Source organism: Cyanistes caeruleus, chromosome 3 (assembly GCF_971803275.1).
Source record: "Cyanistes caeruleus chromosome 3, bCyaCae1.hap1.1, whole genome shotgun sequence".
In the NCBI taxonomy this organism is placed as follows: domain Eukaryota; kingdom Metazoa; phylum Chordata; class Aves; order Passeriformes; family Paridae; genus Cyanistes; species Cyanistes caeruleus.
The window spans coordinates 101046470-101063297 of NC_141703.1; the positions used below are offsets into that span (position 1 = coordinate 101046470).

The 16828-nt window shown below is 35.0% G+C and overlaps 1 long non-coding RNA gene across 1 annotated transcript; it reads right to left on the reverse strand.

Moving 5' to 3' along the window:
- Positions 1-960: 960 nt before the first annotated feature.
- LOC147654399 (uncharacterized) lies at positions 961-11901 on the reverse strand. The gene is made up of 4 exons (XR_015285149.1): positions 11605-11901; positions 7607-7789; positions 5102-5194; positions 961-3569 (listed from the first exon to the last, which is right to left on the reverse strand). It is a non-coding gene; the product is annotated as an uncharacterized LOC147654399 (long non-coding RNA).
- Between the last annotated feature and the right edge of the window lie 4927 nt (positions 11902-16828).

Here is a 16828-nt window from a genome sequence, read left to right on the forward strand (position 1 = left end):
GATAAGAATCTGGCCAAACCTTCAGTGGTTGCATACAGGGTCTTGTTTAAGACTGAGAGAATTGGGATTGTTCAACCTGGAAAAGAGAAGGCCTCAGGGTAATCTAGTACTCATAGTACTTAAAGAGAGCCTACAAGAAAGATGGAGAGAGACAATTTACATGAGCCTGGAGTGATAGGACAAGGGAGAACAGCTTCAAAGTGAAGGAGAGCATGTTTAGCTTAGATATTAGAAAAAAATTCTTTACTGTGAGTGTGGTGAGGCCCTGGCACGGGTTAGCCAGAGAAGCTATAGATGTCCCATCCCTGGAAGTGCTCAAGGCCGGGTTGGATGGGGTTCTGAGCAACTTGGTCCAGTGCAAGGTGTCTCTGCCCATGGCAGAGGGGCTGGAACTAGATGATCTTTAAGGTGCCTTCCAAGACAGGGCAGTCGATGATTTTGTGATTCTTTGAAACTCACTTTTCATCTAGTTTGGGTCAGTCATTACATCTCATCAATTAAAGGGTATCCTTTATCCATTGATGGAGAACAAATTACTGGTGATTGTAATATATTGTAACATAAAAAACCCATGATTTTTTTTTCTTCTATGGCACAGTGATGGGCATGCATATCCATTTCCTATGGCTGAGTTTTGGAATCATGGAGCCAGTTCTATGAAAATATGTAGGAAAAATTTCTGTGGGAAATTTCTGTTTTCACTTTTCTGAATAAATCAACAAAAAAAAAAAATGCATTTTGTTAAACATTAAATCTGTACCCCAAGTATTAAGTGTATTCCTAGTTTGAATTGTTCAGATGAGTTCATGCTTATTAAGGAAAATCTGACTCATACATAGGCCTAAGAAATGCCAGCTGTGAAATACCAGAGTGAAGTCACATGCAGGCATGTGTGGAAGCGGATTTCTGCAACAGCTAGAGAAATATAAAACCCCACATCATTCATACTGAAATATATTATGAACTGTTTTCCACACAAGAGAACCTTTATTTCTTTTCAGATACATTTCATGCGTCTTAAAAAAAAAATCTACATATTTTCTATACATAGCATCCAGGTTTTTCAAATTTGATTTTTTAAATTCCTCCTGTTGATAATATTTTTTCACTCTATTTCTCTAAAAACACAGTTTCATGGTAAAAACTGTGTTGAATCAAATAAAGTAGCAGAAATACCCTTTTATATTATACTCCATTATATTAGCTTAACTGGATTTAGTAACATTCATTGTAAACAAACTGAATGCCATTAAACAATTAAACATTAAACAATAGGCAAGGAAAGTTCAAAAGTCACTCTTTTTGGTGACAAGGAAGAACAGCTCTTTAAATACTTTTTATTCAAGAGCAAGCATACAGAATTGTAGTTTTGTCTGTGGATTGAGCTATATATAAAAAGTATCAGAAAGAGTAAGATTTCAGCTAAATTGGTCATTCAAAGTCTTCAAAACTAAAATATTTTCAAAATGTCAGACTTTACCTGTTATTAACATTATTTTTACAAGGCTATGAGTCAGTGATTAAGAGATTTTTCCTTTCAAGGTGTTGGCATGTTCAGATCAAAATATCTGCATTGCAAATTAAAATGGAAAGTAAAAGCTAAGGACCATGAAGAAGGATTAGGGGACTGCTTTGAAAAAAAAAATTCCCTGAAGATTTATTTTGGAATTTAATCTTTAGCTGACAATTTCTATTATTATTTCAAAAATAGTAGCCACTGCCTAAGAAACCCAAAACTCAACAAACCAAAGACAGCTGGGGAAAAGGAATATGCCATATAGTTTTTTAAGAAGCTAAGCAACATTTTAAATTATGACTAGTTATCTTAACAAATAGAAATGTCTATTTCAGTCATCTCTCTGCATTCAGTAAGGTGAGGTATGGATGTAGTGTTTCATGTAATAAGATCTTATATGACTACTATGTAATTTTTTAAAATACTAACAAAAAACCCAATGCAAAAGCAGAATGATGTTAATCTCTGGTCAATGGTACAGTAAAATTATAAGAATTATTTTAAGCCTACCCTTTCCCTTGAAACAAAGAAATCAAACAAGTTTCTAAAAAAATAAACAAAGCCATAAACCATCGTCTCTGCCCCCAGTTATTGGATAATATCTTGGCAAAGAATTGAAATTTGATTGATAATATATTTAAACTATTTAGGCTTAAATAATTATAGTTACTTATCACATCAGCTGGCCAGTTTATAAAGGTAGATTTCATTTGTCTGGAATATGAAACTGATATTAGAGAATGCAATAGTGTGTTTACAGGAATGTCTACATTAATTGCTGTGTTACCACTCATAATGTATTGTGTGCTTGTTGGATAAATTCTTGACCAATTCCAATATGTTTATGGATGCAATAATGCCTATCAGTGTTTGGCTCTAATGAATCCAAACAGCTATGGAAATAAATTGATTTAGTTTTTCTCATTTCCTCTCATACCTTACTGAGATATTTAAATAGGCAGCATAATACTATTTAAACCAGAGTAAGGAAAAGAGTACATATATTAAAAACTGTCAAGTCCACTTTTCTCTATGGTGTATTTTCTGCATGTTTTTGAAAGAATCTCAGAAACAAATGAAAAAATTATAAACCAGATTCTTAATCTCCAACAAAGGTACATTTTATGTACAATGGGAAAAAACCTTAAATATAAATAGACATGGGAGGAATAACAATAACAATAAGAATAACCATAACAATGACAACAATAATAATAAACCATCCTGCTGTCCACTTTTTTCATTATTTTCTGTATCCTTTAGTATTCATTCTGATAACTAATTATTGCCTGAACAACAAATGCAAAATGGAGCACTGTGTATATTCTAGGTTTTATTTAACGATACAAAGATGAATCTTCCTAAAACCCTGTTTGACCATTTGACAAATTAATGAGATAAATGAAATTGGCTTCTGAAAAATATCTGAAGTGCAAGACTGTGTTTATAACAATGTACACACAAAGTCACAGACATAAAGGCTGATGCAGAAAATGCTTCCTTAACAAGGAAAGTTTCTTTCAAAAAACACTTTCTGCAACCTTTTTCCTATGAGATATAACTAGTACTGCCACTAAATCACAGTGTCGTCAAAATATTGACCGTAATAGAATGAACACTTGTAATAAGTGTTAAAACTCTCAGCTCATGTGTGATACAAAGACCAAGAACCAAACCATGACAGAAGGCAAACAAATAGGATTTCATGGCTAATGTTTCAGGCACTTAATGCAGACAGCTTTTGTTTTCCATTGAGGTTAACTGGAAATAATCCAATCTTCTCGGAATTTCAGACAGCCCACTGCAACATTTGTGTCCATAGTTCTCTTCATCCTCTGAGTAGCAGACTTACCAATTTCATTTGCTTCAGTACAACCTCTTCCAGTTCTGATCATGTTCTCCTTTAATTTGTCCCCAAACTATTTCATAAAGTGCTCTCAGAAGCAGTTCAGAAGACTTTTCTCCTCAGCTTAAGCAGAAAACTGGGTGATAGACTTCAGCATCACTCAGGCACATGAGACCTCTGTGATGCCTTTACTCCAAGATGACAGTCCTGCAGGAAGGGTGGTAAACATGGGGGAGAAGAAATCTGAAGCCATAAGGCAGTGAGTGCTGGTTAAATCCTGATTTTCAGTAACCTAACCATCTAATATTCTTTAAAATTCTGTGATATTGAGCCATTTCTGCACAGCATAGCAATGCCATCTATTGTTACCTTAGTGCTAAGTGTGCTTTTCCAGTCTATAATACACACAGATCTTACACACTCTAGAGAAAGAACAGCTGGAGTCAGCCATCAGGGAAGTTACAGAAATATGTACTTGTACTTTTCACTTCCTGTTGTTCCTGGTGCTCTGTAATGTGTTCTTTAGATGCACTACAATATTGGCTATATCTTTTTTAACCCTGTGGTCATTCTACCCAAAGTAATCCACTGTGTCTGTTAAACCAGCTCAGCTAAAAGCAAAACCATATGTAGCAATGAGCTGTCACCACGTAATTGTGTTTTCTGTTTCTGAACTGAGAAGAAACAGCCTGTAAAATCAAAGTTGGGTTTATGTGAAAGACAATACACGTTGTTGCCTCAGTCTAGTCTTCAGTCACCAGTGTGCAGCACACTTCAACAGCAAAACTGCAGCTGCTGCCCTTGATAGTGTCATTCAAACTGCTTTTGAGGTTCTCAGCAAAGGAAACTGAGCTGTTTAACAATTAGATTTAAAAGACATGGAGGAAATAACAGACCATAAAAGTGAATGACATTCTCAGACAGACTCAACTAGTATTTTCCTTCTCAATGGAGACACAAAAGGATGACTGTGGTGAGGAGAGTATAGCTGTAATTAACTTGTCATTTGTATTAATAATTATATAGCTTCAAGACTGCATATTTTTACAGCTAAGGTCATAGACTAAAATACAGGTTCAATTCTTGCTTCTCTCACACTTCTCATGGGACACTGCACAATCAATTTATCTTTCAGTGCATTTACTTGCATTATGCTTTTAATGTGGAAAGGAATAGTAATTTTTATTTTCCTCACATTCATTTATATGAATTTGTAGTTCTGTTTTAGCTGGAGTTTTTCTTGTCATGAATGAGATTTAATAAGAGATTTTAAAAAATGGTCAAATTGGAATAGAAAAATTTTAGTATGGCATTTAGTTTTCAAATTTCCCAATTTTACTTGAAAACATTTGTCTCATTTCATTAACATTCTCACTACAATATCCCATTTTAAGTTTAATTAAAAGAAAACAGTCTTTTTTTTTCTTGTAAAAATAACTTTTCTTCCTTATTCTTCATTTCATACTCAGTTTAGATATTTAGAAAGATTACTTTAAGCAATAGTAATAATATAATTTGGATTGGACAGAGGATCCAAAGGAAGGCCACAAAGATATTCAAAGGACTGGGGAACTTAGTCTGTGAGAACTGATGGAAGGTCGTAGGCCTTTTCTCCCTGAAGGAAAGACGACTCAAGGGGGCACCTTATCACAGTAGGCTGGTGTGTGAATCTCCATGTCCAGTAACTAGGGTGACCACCAAGCCACAGTGAAATGCAAAGAGTAGATTTTTTAAATTACCTCACCGATGATGCTGGGCAGCACAGACACACAGCGACGCAGGCTCCATTGATCTCTGCTCATCCCACTGGACAGTAGGCTGGGGCACCCTACCTACACCAGCATATCAAAGAGCTTAGTCCCCAAGAAGTTTATCTGAAGGCTGTGCTTTTCTTATCTCTCTCTCTCTCTCCCAGCAGGAGGTTCAGCCAGGTCTGTGAGAGGGTGTTATCTCTACACAGGAATTCTGCTTCTCAAAACAGGCAGAGGAAGAACACATGCATAATAAAGGGAGTTTTCCCACACTGACATTCTTAGTATTCCCAGCTGTAAGGTCACTTTGAGTGAAACTATTCTCTCCTTGTCAAATATTCTGGTTTTAACCCTTTCCTCCCAACAGTCAGTAGATTAAAGGGTGGAAGTTTCATCAGGAACACATGGAGAAGACAAGGGGCAATGACTACAAGTTGCACTGGGACAGGTTTCATTTCAAAATAAGAAAGTAATTTTCTACTATAAAATCAGACGCTCCCTGGAACAACCTGCCCAGAAAAGTGGCGGAGTCTCCATTACTGCAGTTTTTCAAGATGGAATTGAGGAGGATGTTGGGCCATCTCACCTAAGCTCCTTCTCCCACCAAAAGGTGGACCAGGTGATCTTTCCAAATTATTCAGTGACTCTGCAGATATACTTTCTATTTTCAGTTGGAGATAGGAAAAATATGTGTGAAGTTCTTACAGAGCTAACAAGAAAAATCTCTCTTTCAAATTTACTGTAGTTTCAATATTTCAGTTGTAAATTCAAATTTAACTGAGTTGACCAGTTAACAACACGGTAAATGTCATAAGTTTTGTAAAATTAAATCAATTGATGTCACATTTTTTGGACTGTATATTCATTAGATTCCATTCAAATTGCAAATTTATTTGAATGGGAAGAGAGTAAACACATTTTTCAGTTTCAAGAGAGACTAGGAAGCATTGCTTGGAATTTTGCACTGGCTGAAAAGCAAAGAAAACAGGCATGGAATGGTGGCACAGAAGAGTGGCAAACTGGATTTTAAGACTGCTCACATAGCATGTATCAGGCCCCATTATTTAAAATTAAAATTAATGCTGAAAACTATCAGACTTTCTCCATGTATGAAAAAGGTTCTATATTAAGAAAAACAATAGTAATAAAGTATTTGGCACATATTGTATATTTATTTATGTGATTGAAGTGGAGAAAATTTTGTCCTCTGTCAGCCACTTGTGTAATCTCTGACATCCAACTTACTTAAGATAGTTTATGTCTACTGAAGCACTAAATCCAGGCATCTGGATTTTTGCTCTGAATCTCAGAGGACAGACAAGATAGTACAAAACTAATTTTCCCTGACTCTATCTCATTTACTTGTTTAAATGAAAAAAAAAAAAAAAATTAAAAAATAATTGTGAATCATGTTTTTTACCTGGTTAGTCTAAAATAAAGAGTCACAATAGTATTTTGGCCTCACTCATATAATTTGTACACATGAAGAGTAATTCAATCCAATTCATTAAGTTGTTACACAGGGATAAAAACAAAGGACGCTTCATTTTGTCATTTCCTGAAGTAAATGTTTCACTTAGAAATGTGCTTCAGTATTACTAAATGTCTACTAGACTTGAGAAATTTGATTACATGAACCTTTTCGCACTGTGCTGACCTTTAGTTTGTCCCAAAGCACAGTATGGTTGTGTAAAGCAAATATATAGAGACATGTATGTATACATTTATATGTGTGTATATACACACTGGTGCCTGCCACATATGTCATGGAACCATTTAGGTTGGAAAAGACCCTTACAATCATTGAGTTTAACCATTCCTCCAGCACTGCAAAGTCCACCTCTAAACCATGTCCCTAAGAGCCACATATGCATGGCCTTTAAACTCCTCCAAGGGATGCTGATTCAACCACTTCCATGGGCAACCTGTTCCAATGCTGGAAAAACCTTCACTGAAGAAATTTTTGGTAATACCCCTTTTCTTCTTGTCCTATCATATCACTGTAGGACACAAAATGATTCATACACACACAGCTTAATGTGTGATAGGAAAAGGAGAGTGATGTATTCTGTGGTCTCAGTATTTATAGACTAGCAACAACAACCAGGGATTGGATAGTTAGGTTACCACCTTCCCAATCACACTGGTCATGAGAAATGTCCATCAAAAGTCATTTCTTTAATGGAATGTATAAACATCTATGTTTATAGTTAATTTCCTGGGAAAGTGGCTAGAAACTATGAAAACAAGATTAGAAGGTTTCATTCTCAGGGTGACACTGTTGCTTGTTACTTGGAGAAGAGCCTGACCCCCATGTGTGCTCCCATCTGGCTCTGCCCTCCTTTCAGGGAGTTGTAGAGTGTGAGCAGGTCCTTCCTAAGCTTCCTTTCCTCCAGGTTAAACAACTGTAGCTCCCTTGGCTCCTCCTCATCAGACTTGTGCTCCAGACCCTTCCCCAGTTCCATTGCTTGTTGTTTTGGACACATTATTTACCTGTTAATGTTATAATTTTATATCAAGTAAAGGAATAGGAATAACTGATTCAAGCTTTGGAGATTTCATTTCAGGTATGTCTCATGGGAAGTCTTCAGTTTCTTAAGTAGTCTAAAAGATAACCTTGCACACCTCAGTCTTGTCACTTCTGCTCGTACATAACCATTGACATTGAGGGCATCTCTGAAAGCAAGAAAGAAATGGCTTAGATTTATCATCAGCTATACTGTCTAACATAATTTGACAGCATGAAACTATGAAATGGATAGAATGATTAAAATTTAAATTCAGCCATACTTACAGTAGGTATTAAAGTCAATGCACTTTCTGAGCCAAAAGTCATTGGAAAGAGTTAAGGCAGAAGCATTGAGTCTTTTGGGATCCATCAATTTCAATGCATTTCCCCTAATTTTATGGATCAGTACTTGGTCTCTTCACTCTAGTGTCTATGAAAAGTCAGTCCTAGTGACAGCTCCTGAATAGAATGACCTGCATGTGTAACTTTTCCAGTTACACTTTTCTAGCTTTCAAATATTTAACCACATAATGTGTGTCTCCTAGAATTAGATTGATGCAGTGGCAAAGTACAGCATATTTTGTTTCCCTTGGCATTGAAAGTGGCATAAAAACTCCATTGACTACAGTTCCATGGTACACTTCTAATATTCTGGAGAGCTCTGTCCAAAACAGACATGACTTGCCACTTGCCATATATGCTTTTAGAAAGTATATATTTATACACATGTAAAAAGCTAAATTTTGTGAAATACATAATAATTATATTTTCTTAAAGCAGCTGTAATTATTGCACTAATAATGTGACTGATACAAACCACAAAACCATTGACATGAAAAGCTAATGATACTTAATATTTGTTCATAATAACCGTTTGTCATTGTACCTGTAAACATCAGCAATCTATAGGTGAAAGGGACCAGAGAGTTAAATCTATTTATCCTTTCTTATATTAATGTAACATAATGTCACTTCCTTAGTGCATTTCTTTCTACAAAGAAATTTTCAGTAGCAATGCTGAATGTCATATATTTTAGCAATTTTAAAATTAATTTGATGTTTGTATGAAAAGAAATAGGAAACAATTTAAAATTTAAAGCTTTTCAAGACTATGAGGGTTTTAGAGGAATTAAGACAGTTTGTGGAGGTTTAAAAAGAAAAAACAGAGCGTTGTGGGCAAAACTTTGCCCATTTTTTGCTTTTGTTTTGGTTTGGATTTTTGTTTGATTGTTTTTGTCAGTCTCTAGAATACAGCTCTTAAATGGAAATGCAAAGAGGAAATCTAGTTCCCCTTCTTCTGCCTCCACTCCATTCATCATTTGATGTTTGAAATTTATGTCATCTGTCAAAGTATTCCATTATGAACAGTGAACTATTCCTGATGCACAATCATTAGCAGCAAAGTATGGACCCTTAACTAAAAGGTTTTAGATGCTAAATACTTTAATTTTGCACTTCCATGCTGTTTTCCAAATGTCACTTTGCTATTCCCTCCATCCTAGGCAGTTCAAGAGGGTATAGAGACATCCTAAGAGGACAAATCAGTTTTCTTCAGTCTGCATTGAAGGGGAGAAACTTTCCAGCCCTCGAGGTGACCAGGATTACTCATCAAAGCACTCAGGAATCAAGCCTGAGGAGTTCCAGGGGAGCTTGAGTCATCATTGCTCTCAGGGGTGGCGGGGGAGGAACCCTTAATATTTTTTTAATGTCTTTACATTGCAGTGGCCATTAATAATGTATCATGACCTTTAGCTTTGTGTGTTAATTTGGTCCAGAATGTTAGAGAATATACTCTATAAAGTACACATTCATGCTTTGTCAATATTTTTAGCCATCATGTGTATAATAAAAAGAAAAGAAAACGGGCAACATGGTACAGATGCTCATCCAGCCATTATGCTCACTCTGCCACTATAGTTCACTGACTAATGGATTTCTGAAGCAGATGGAAGTTTTTGGACCACTGAGATATTGCTTTGACAGATCAGGCACAATAGCTCTGACTGTTAGTCTTTCAAGCCTGAAGAGCTTTCTTGCGTGGCTTCAAGAGATGCGCTTCCAGAGCAGCAAGATAGACACAGCAGACAGCATTTAAATGCAGAGGGAAAAAAATAAAAGTGAAAAGAAGTTGCTTTCTTTTTTCAGTAATGAAGGACTTAGCAAGCTTACTTGAATGCTGCAAGAATAAATCAAGTTAATTACACAAAAGTAAAGAGAAGTTCTTAAAGAAGAAATGAAGTTCCACCAGGTCCACATACTAAAAAGTTGTCTTTGAAGTGAAGTACTCTGGTGACTTGAATTATAGTTCAAAAAATACTTTAAAGACTAGGAAATATTAATAATAATGTCACAATATTTCTGAAATTATAAACACTGTACCTTAACTTGTTAGAAAATAATAGACAGGTATCTGAACACATTATTATTAATAAAATAAACAGATCAATTAAAGGAATAATATATTTATTAAAAAAAAGAAAAATTTATTTTTATTGTCTGTACCACTACTGTTTTCAGTGGACACTGAATTATATTGCAAACACCTGCCTTTGATTACCAGCATCTTCTTTTACTCTTTTCTGCTATTGGTTTAACATAATAAAAAGGTATTATAAAATAAAGACATTGAAACCCAAATAGAAGTCAACTTCTAGTTTTGCTTTAATTTTTTTGGTTTTATGGTTGGGGTTTAGTTGGTATTTTTTTAAGAATACATTGGAATACATTGAATAAATAATATGCTTCATCCCAAAAATAGATAAATAGCTGCACTAATGGTAGAAATCTACATAAAGATGTGTATCAGTAATAATAGTCTAAATGATGGCAAAATAATGAATGATGTTGGTTTTCAGGAGTTGTTCTACATCAGTCTTTGACCACCGATCTTCTAATTACCTTCTCTCTTAATTTCAGATACCACTCACAACACTGGAGTGTTACTTAAATAATGGGTACTGAAATAATATCTTTTGTTTAAGAGTGCAGTTTCTATATATTGATAACTTGTACTGCATCCTCTTTTCAGTGAGAAGGCAAATCAAGACTTTTCTTTCAATTTAAGATACTCATGCAAAGCAAAACATTGCTGCTGGTTCTTACTGTCTTCTCAACATTTAATAAAATGTAGATTTTTATTCCACAAAATTCATGTGTACTGTAATTGTTTTCAGTGCTATACTCATGTCTTGGCCTGATATCTTATCTTCTGAAGCCCTACATTCTTACCTGCTTTACCTGATAAGAATGTGAATTGTCATGGAAATTATCTCTTATGATTAATCTCCCCTATCTATAGCTGACCAAAATCTCTGTCTCCTTCTGTATTTGCTGCCCAGACTCCCAACTACAGTTGCTCTATGTGCTTGGTATGACCTTTGTTTTAGCTGGAAATGAACCTTAAATAACAAGCGTTATTACTTTTAGGTAAATTATTTGCATTCATATCTAAAGAGCTGAGATCCTTTAAATAGAAAGGGAAAAAGCTTTGCACTTATTCAGTATATTTTATTTTTGTTAGTAACAATATATTTACTATTTGCTCTTTTAGTTCTGTTTTGAAATCTAGACCACTTTAATGTGCCTGTCCTAACCTATTACTACATTTGCATTATTCTGCTTTTTGCTTAAATTTAAGGGTTTCTCCCCCAAAACTAACCTTCATTTTTCTAAACAGCTTTAATGTAAGTAATTATTCTTTACAATTGTGCCAAAATTAATTTGCTAATAGAGTGCTGAATGGAGAATCAATGGAACAGAAATTAACAACTCAGGATTATATTTGAACCACATTTTAAACTCTAGTTTACTTTGTACTTATGTTTTGGCTAACATTAATCTTGAAAAAAGTACTTCATCACCTTCTTTAAGTACTGTTGTTTACAATTTAGCCTTCTATAACCCTTATTCTTTAGTCAAAGTACACCAGTCTCTGAAAATTACTCTGCTCGCTTTGGCTGACTCAAAGCAAATTTTAACTCACCTCAGAAGTCCTTGTCAGAAAGTTCACTTATTAGTGGGACTAATCATAGACATTGGATTGGTCATGCTCCTGACTTCAAGTTCAGTTTTGGAAAGGTAAAACTTTCTCCAGACAGAAGTTTTACTGCAGTTAGTGGCTCCTGGAAGGAGAGTAGGCTGGAATCTCAGCAATAACCAAATCTGAAGAACAGGAATGAAAGAAATTAACAGTATGAGCACCAGCCAGAGCAATGTATGCCTTCATGATGTGGCTGCATGTGAGCCTATTTCCAGCCTGTTAATTCAGAGCCAGACATCCAGCTGTATGGCTCCTGCTTTTTTGTCCCATGATCTGTACCCTCATGAGCAGAATACCGTCAGCTGTGTCATTCAAAGTGATGACCTCCTGGTTTAGGTGGTCTTAATCCTAACAATAACGTGAATAGTCTTATTTTGTGAGGCCCACACTCACCAACAGAGAAATGCAGCTTTAATGCATTTATTTAATTAATGCACCTTTATGACATCAACATGGAAAGCAAGTGCAATCAACTGTATAGCACTTTATCAGGTCAAGGATCCTTGATCTAAGAGAGAATTATGTAGAGAGTCTAATGAAGTAGTAGCAGCTGTGTGGAGTTTTTTTACATTACTTTTTATGTCCTGTTTTTAGCAACAAAATATTAAGACCTTGAACTGAATTTATATAGTCACTGATAAAGCAAAATATGCCCAAAGGGCACATCAGAATATAGGGAGAAAATAATGTGTATTTGCCAACCACACATTGATGTAGAATATTGCTTTGACTGAGACATCTTTGAAGGCAACAATATCACAAGAATATGCTGCAGTCAAACTTTTGAGATGTGTTAGTTACTTTTTTTACTGAAATGCCAAAAAACCCACCTCAATAGAACTGCACAGGCTTGCTGCATTTCAATAATTGTTACCCAAGACAGAAATCTGTGCTGAAAAATCCTAGATCCAAGCCAGTGAAAGTAGATTTCAACTTCCTTATTACTCAATTAATTTAAAATTCTAATGTAGAAGAAATATAATGAATGTTGAAATATAAACCCAACAAAGACTTTACAACATAATTTAAAAGTCATGTCAATTGCCACAGCACTAAAACAAGAAAAAGGTCAGATTATTCATCTTTATTTTTTTATGTAACAATACTGTTGGTGAATTAAAATACTAAAAAAAAAGCTTCTATCCATCTGTAGTATGCACTAGATTAAAAGTCGTCTTTTCCTCATATCCTGCATTATAATAATAACTTCATTATAAATTCACCTATAGTATTATCTTTTGTTATTACAAGAGCAATGCCAGAGCTCTTCTCACAAACTGAATCCTTGTGTTGAAACACAAGCATGACAGTACCAATAGGGCCAAACTGACCTGTGATGTTTTGCATTTAACCTAAGGAGAAGTCCTACAGCTTTGACACTTTGCCACCACTGTTCACATCTTTATGGGTATTTTGGTATATGTTTTCTTTTTTTCTATTTTTTTTTTTTTTAGTTGAATGAAGGTAAGAAAATAGGGATTCTGATGTAATAATGTAAGTAGATTCTGATGTAATAAGTAATAATATAAGTTGATTTGCGAAGACTCAAAATATAATGGAAGAGACTGCAAAATTGAAAGATCCAGCAACAATGATGGGGTAGATCCTCCTGCAATTTCCTGTGTGAAGTGTGGTCACTGAGTGGTCTTCTGCATAATTTCACAGCTTCAGCTCCAACTCAATTCCATTTTTCTCACCAGCCCTGAGTCTGCTTAGCTTCCTGTCAAAATCAGAACTCCATACTGTTGCCAAATTAGGTTTTTCAACTTACTGTTTAATGTAGATGTGATTCTGAGCAGCTATTTTTCTCCAAAATAAGGTGTCACAAATGGAAGTCTTGTAAATATAACTTTTCTCTATAGTGGTGACAAGCTTTGTTTTCTTATAAGGCATTTCTAGCAAGACATTTAAATTGTAGTTCTTGGCTGCAGAATCTCATGCTGTGCTGCTGCATTCAGAAAGCATTATCACTGTAGGAAATAATAGCAAGTGGATATATTAATTAGAAGTTTTGAAAAGTAATGATGAAGATAAGATTTATCTACATCTCTGTGATTCACAGCTATGTGAAACAGAGTAGCTAAGAAATGACATGGTAATTCAAGTCACTGCGTTTTATTGTAAATAAATCCATCTGTTAATAATGTGGTCTAGGAAGAAATACCTAGATAGATAAACAAAGCTATTTGACAATGAAGTTCATATGAGAGGCTTACCATAGGGCTTGGACAAATCCCTGCACTTCATTTCTGCATCTCCAAAGTAATATTGGGGTCAGCAGTTAATAGTTTCTCAGAGGATACTGATTAAAGAAGTCAAATGTGATGTCTAACCATTAGCATTATTATCACTAAAGTTTGAAGAATTAATTAAAAAACATAAAGGGTACAGATATAGCAAAAATTTCTTTAACCAAGATGTTGTCAAACACTTCAACAGGCTTCCCAGGGAAGAGATAGACTTAAGATCCCTGTAGGTATTTAAAAGATGCATTAATGTGTGTGTCACTTAAAGACAGGGTTTAGTGGTAGACTTGGCAGTGTTAGGTTTACAGTCAGACTTGATGATTTTAAAGGTCTTTTTCAATCTAAATTATGATGTCATTTAAAAGAAAATATAATGATCTATGACTATTAGGCATTAACAATTGAAAGAAACCTTAGCTGTTTCTATCAATTTAAAAAATTTATTGCTAAAGAAATGAAAAGTTAGAAAAAAAGGAGAGGTATGTAAATTTTCAGCATTTCTAGACTAAGGTGGATAAAATTCAGAAAGCCTCAGTTTTTTTCCAGTCCTCAAAGCTTCACACAGCTTCCTGAAATACCTACCTCATCCTGGTTATTGAATAACTTAAAATGAAGCCAACAAACAACATAACTATCAAGATAAATACTTCCACCTTTGGTTAAAAGTATTGCTGCAATGGGAATTGAAAACCAAAATCTTTCCTCATATGTAAAGTATAAATGAAGTCAATATAATTGTGGTTATGCTTCATTTGAATCTGGCCATCAGTTCATGTCTAACACAGAAAAAGATTCAGTTGTGTGGAAAGAAACAAGTTAAGCAAAAAATCTCAAATATAGCTTGGGATAAACTTCAGACTTTTACAAAATATTTGGAGTTCAGCAAGGAAAGGACAAAAAAAAAGCCTGTTAAAGAACTAGTTATTGAAACATTGCTTCAAATTAAAAGAGAGTAGGTTTAGATGAGACATTAGAAAAATTGTTTACTGTGAGGGTGGTGAAGCCCTAGCCCTAGCACAGGTTAGCTGGAGAAGTTGTGGAAGTGTTCAAAGTCAGTTTGGATGGGGGGCTCTGAACAACCTGGTTTAGTGGAAGATGTCCCTACTCATGCCAAGAGGTTGGAAAAAGATGATCTTTAATGTCCCTTCAAATCCAATGCATTCTGTGGTTCTGTGATTGTTGGATATAAATTCAGTTTGAAATACTGTCATAGTTTCACTGTCCTTTCAAAATATATGCACCTGTAAATACACTTGTGTGTTTTCTGTCCGTGTGTGTGCAGGAGTCTTCCTCAGTTATGTCATCTCTGCATATGTGGCAAAACCCAGGGACAACTTTTCTTCCTGCTCCACCCTATGTTTAGTACAGAAAAAGAAGGTGTGATTACTATGAGAGACAGACAATGCCTGGCATATTGCCACTCTGGATAGGGAACAGATTAGTATGACCAGAGCTCTGCTGTTCCACAACAGCTTTTATTAAGTCTAGTGATGAACAAGATAGGAAATTTTGTAATTGCAGATGACTCTGATTCAATGTGATTGAAGCATTGCAGAAGAAAAATAAGAAAATCTAAAGATGAGCACAAACACAAGGCTGGAGCACAGGAGTGGAGTGGGATGCTCAATAGAAGTGGTGAATACCACTTTCTAACAGCACACATACAACTCCTAGTGCCTATCCCAGAACTTAAGAACACCTGATTTATCTGTTTTCTTTCCTTTAAGGAATGTTTTAAAATAAAAGAATTGTCATCTTTTTCTTATAACAGTGATGAAAAGTAGTTCTTCCTAGGAATACTTGGCTTTAGAGCATAAAATTAGTTCTTATTTGGTGATTATGATGAGACAATACTTATGCCCCACAAAGAATAGTACATAATCCTGTGAGTTGTAAGTAAATAGCATAATGAGTTTAAATGTCAGTTGTCTCTTTCAAGCCTCACCTATTCTCCTGACTGATAAAATTACACAACAAACTTCACTGACAAACACATTTATTTTTTTTTAGCACGCTAAAGAAAGTTATGAAACTTAAAGTACCTTTCCTTCAGAGGAGTTTCACATGAAACCAATGTCCATAATGTACACTCAGCAATGTTTTTTGTATTGAGTCTTAGTCTTACAAACTGTCATGCAGGTGCTTAACTTCATTCACCAAACAGTTGATTACACTTTTCCCTGTGGGCTATGTTGCTACTTCTTGCAGTTGCCAGTCATTCAGCTCAGCTTATACAAATGTCCATATGAACAAAAATGCTATGTATTTGCAACACTGTCTAACACAAGGAGTGAAAGAGGATGAAGTCATCTCAGAGATTGCTTGCTTAATAATAATAATACATATTGCAATGTATAAGTGTTGGCTCAAGAGAACTGAAAAGTCTCTGAAAATATTTTGAATCCTTCTGTGAATGCAATAAAAAAAATAAATAAAAAAATTAAAAAAAAAATAAAATTAAAAAGACCAATGAAAATCCAAAGTATTTGTTCTAGCTAAGGTATTTTAGACAATGTACTTGATAGGAAAAACATTACATAAAAGATTCAAGAGGATATCTATCATTTCATGCCCTTTACTATGAGGCCAGTAATTCTCTGCTGTTGCCTCCACTGCACATTTCCCAGTAATTCCACAGTGATTAATTCCCATTTATCATAGAGTTCTTCATGAACACACTTCCAGGTTGGAGCTTGAAGTTATATAGTCATGAAAATCTGGGATGTTTAAAGTGTGCAGAGGAGGCAGTTGTGAATGCATTGCAGGAACATTCAATTAAAGGTCTATACAGAAAGGTTTATCCTGCTGTTCTGATGTTTCCCCCTTTTTATTAAACCATCAGTGTAGTAGAGGCTGAACTAAGGTATCTTCTCTCCTAGCAGGTAATCTGTATGCATATCATCTGGCTAGATATTAAAACA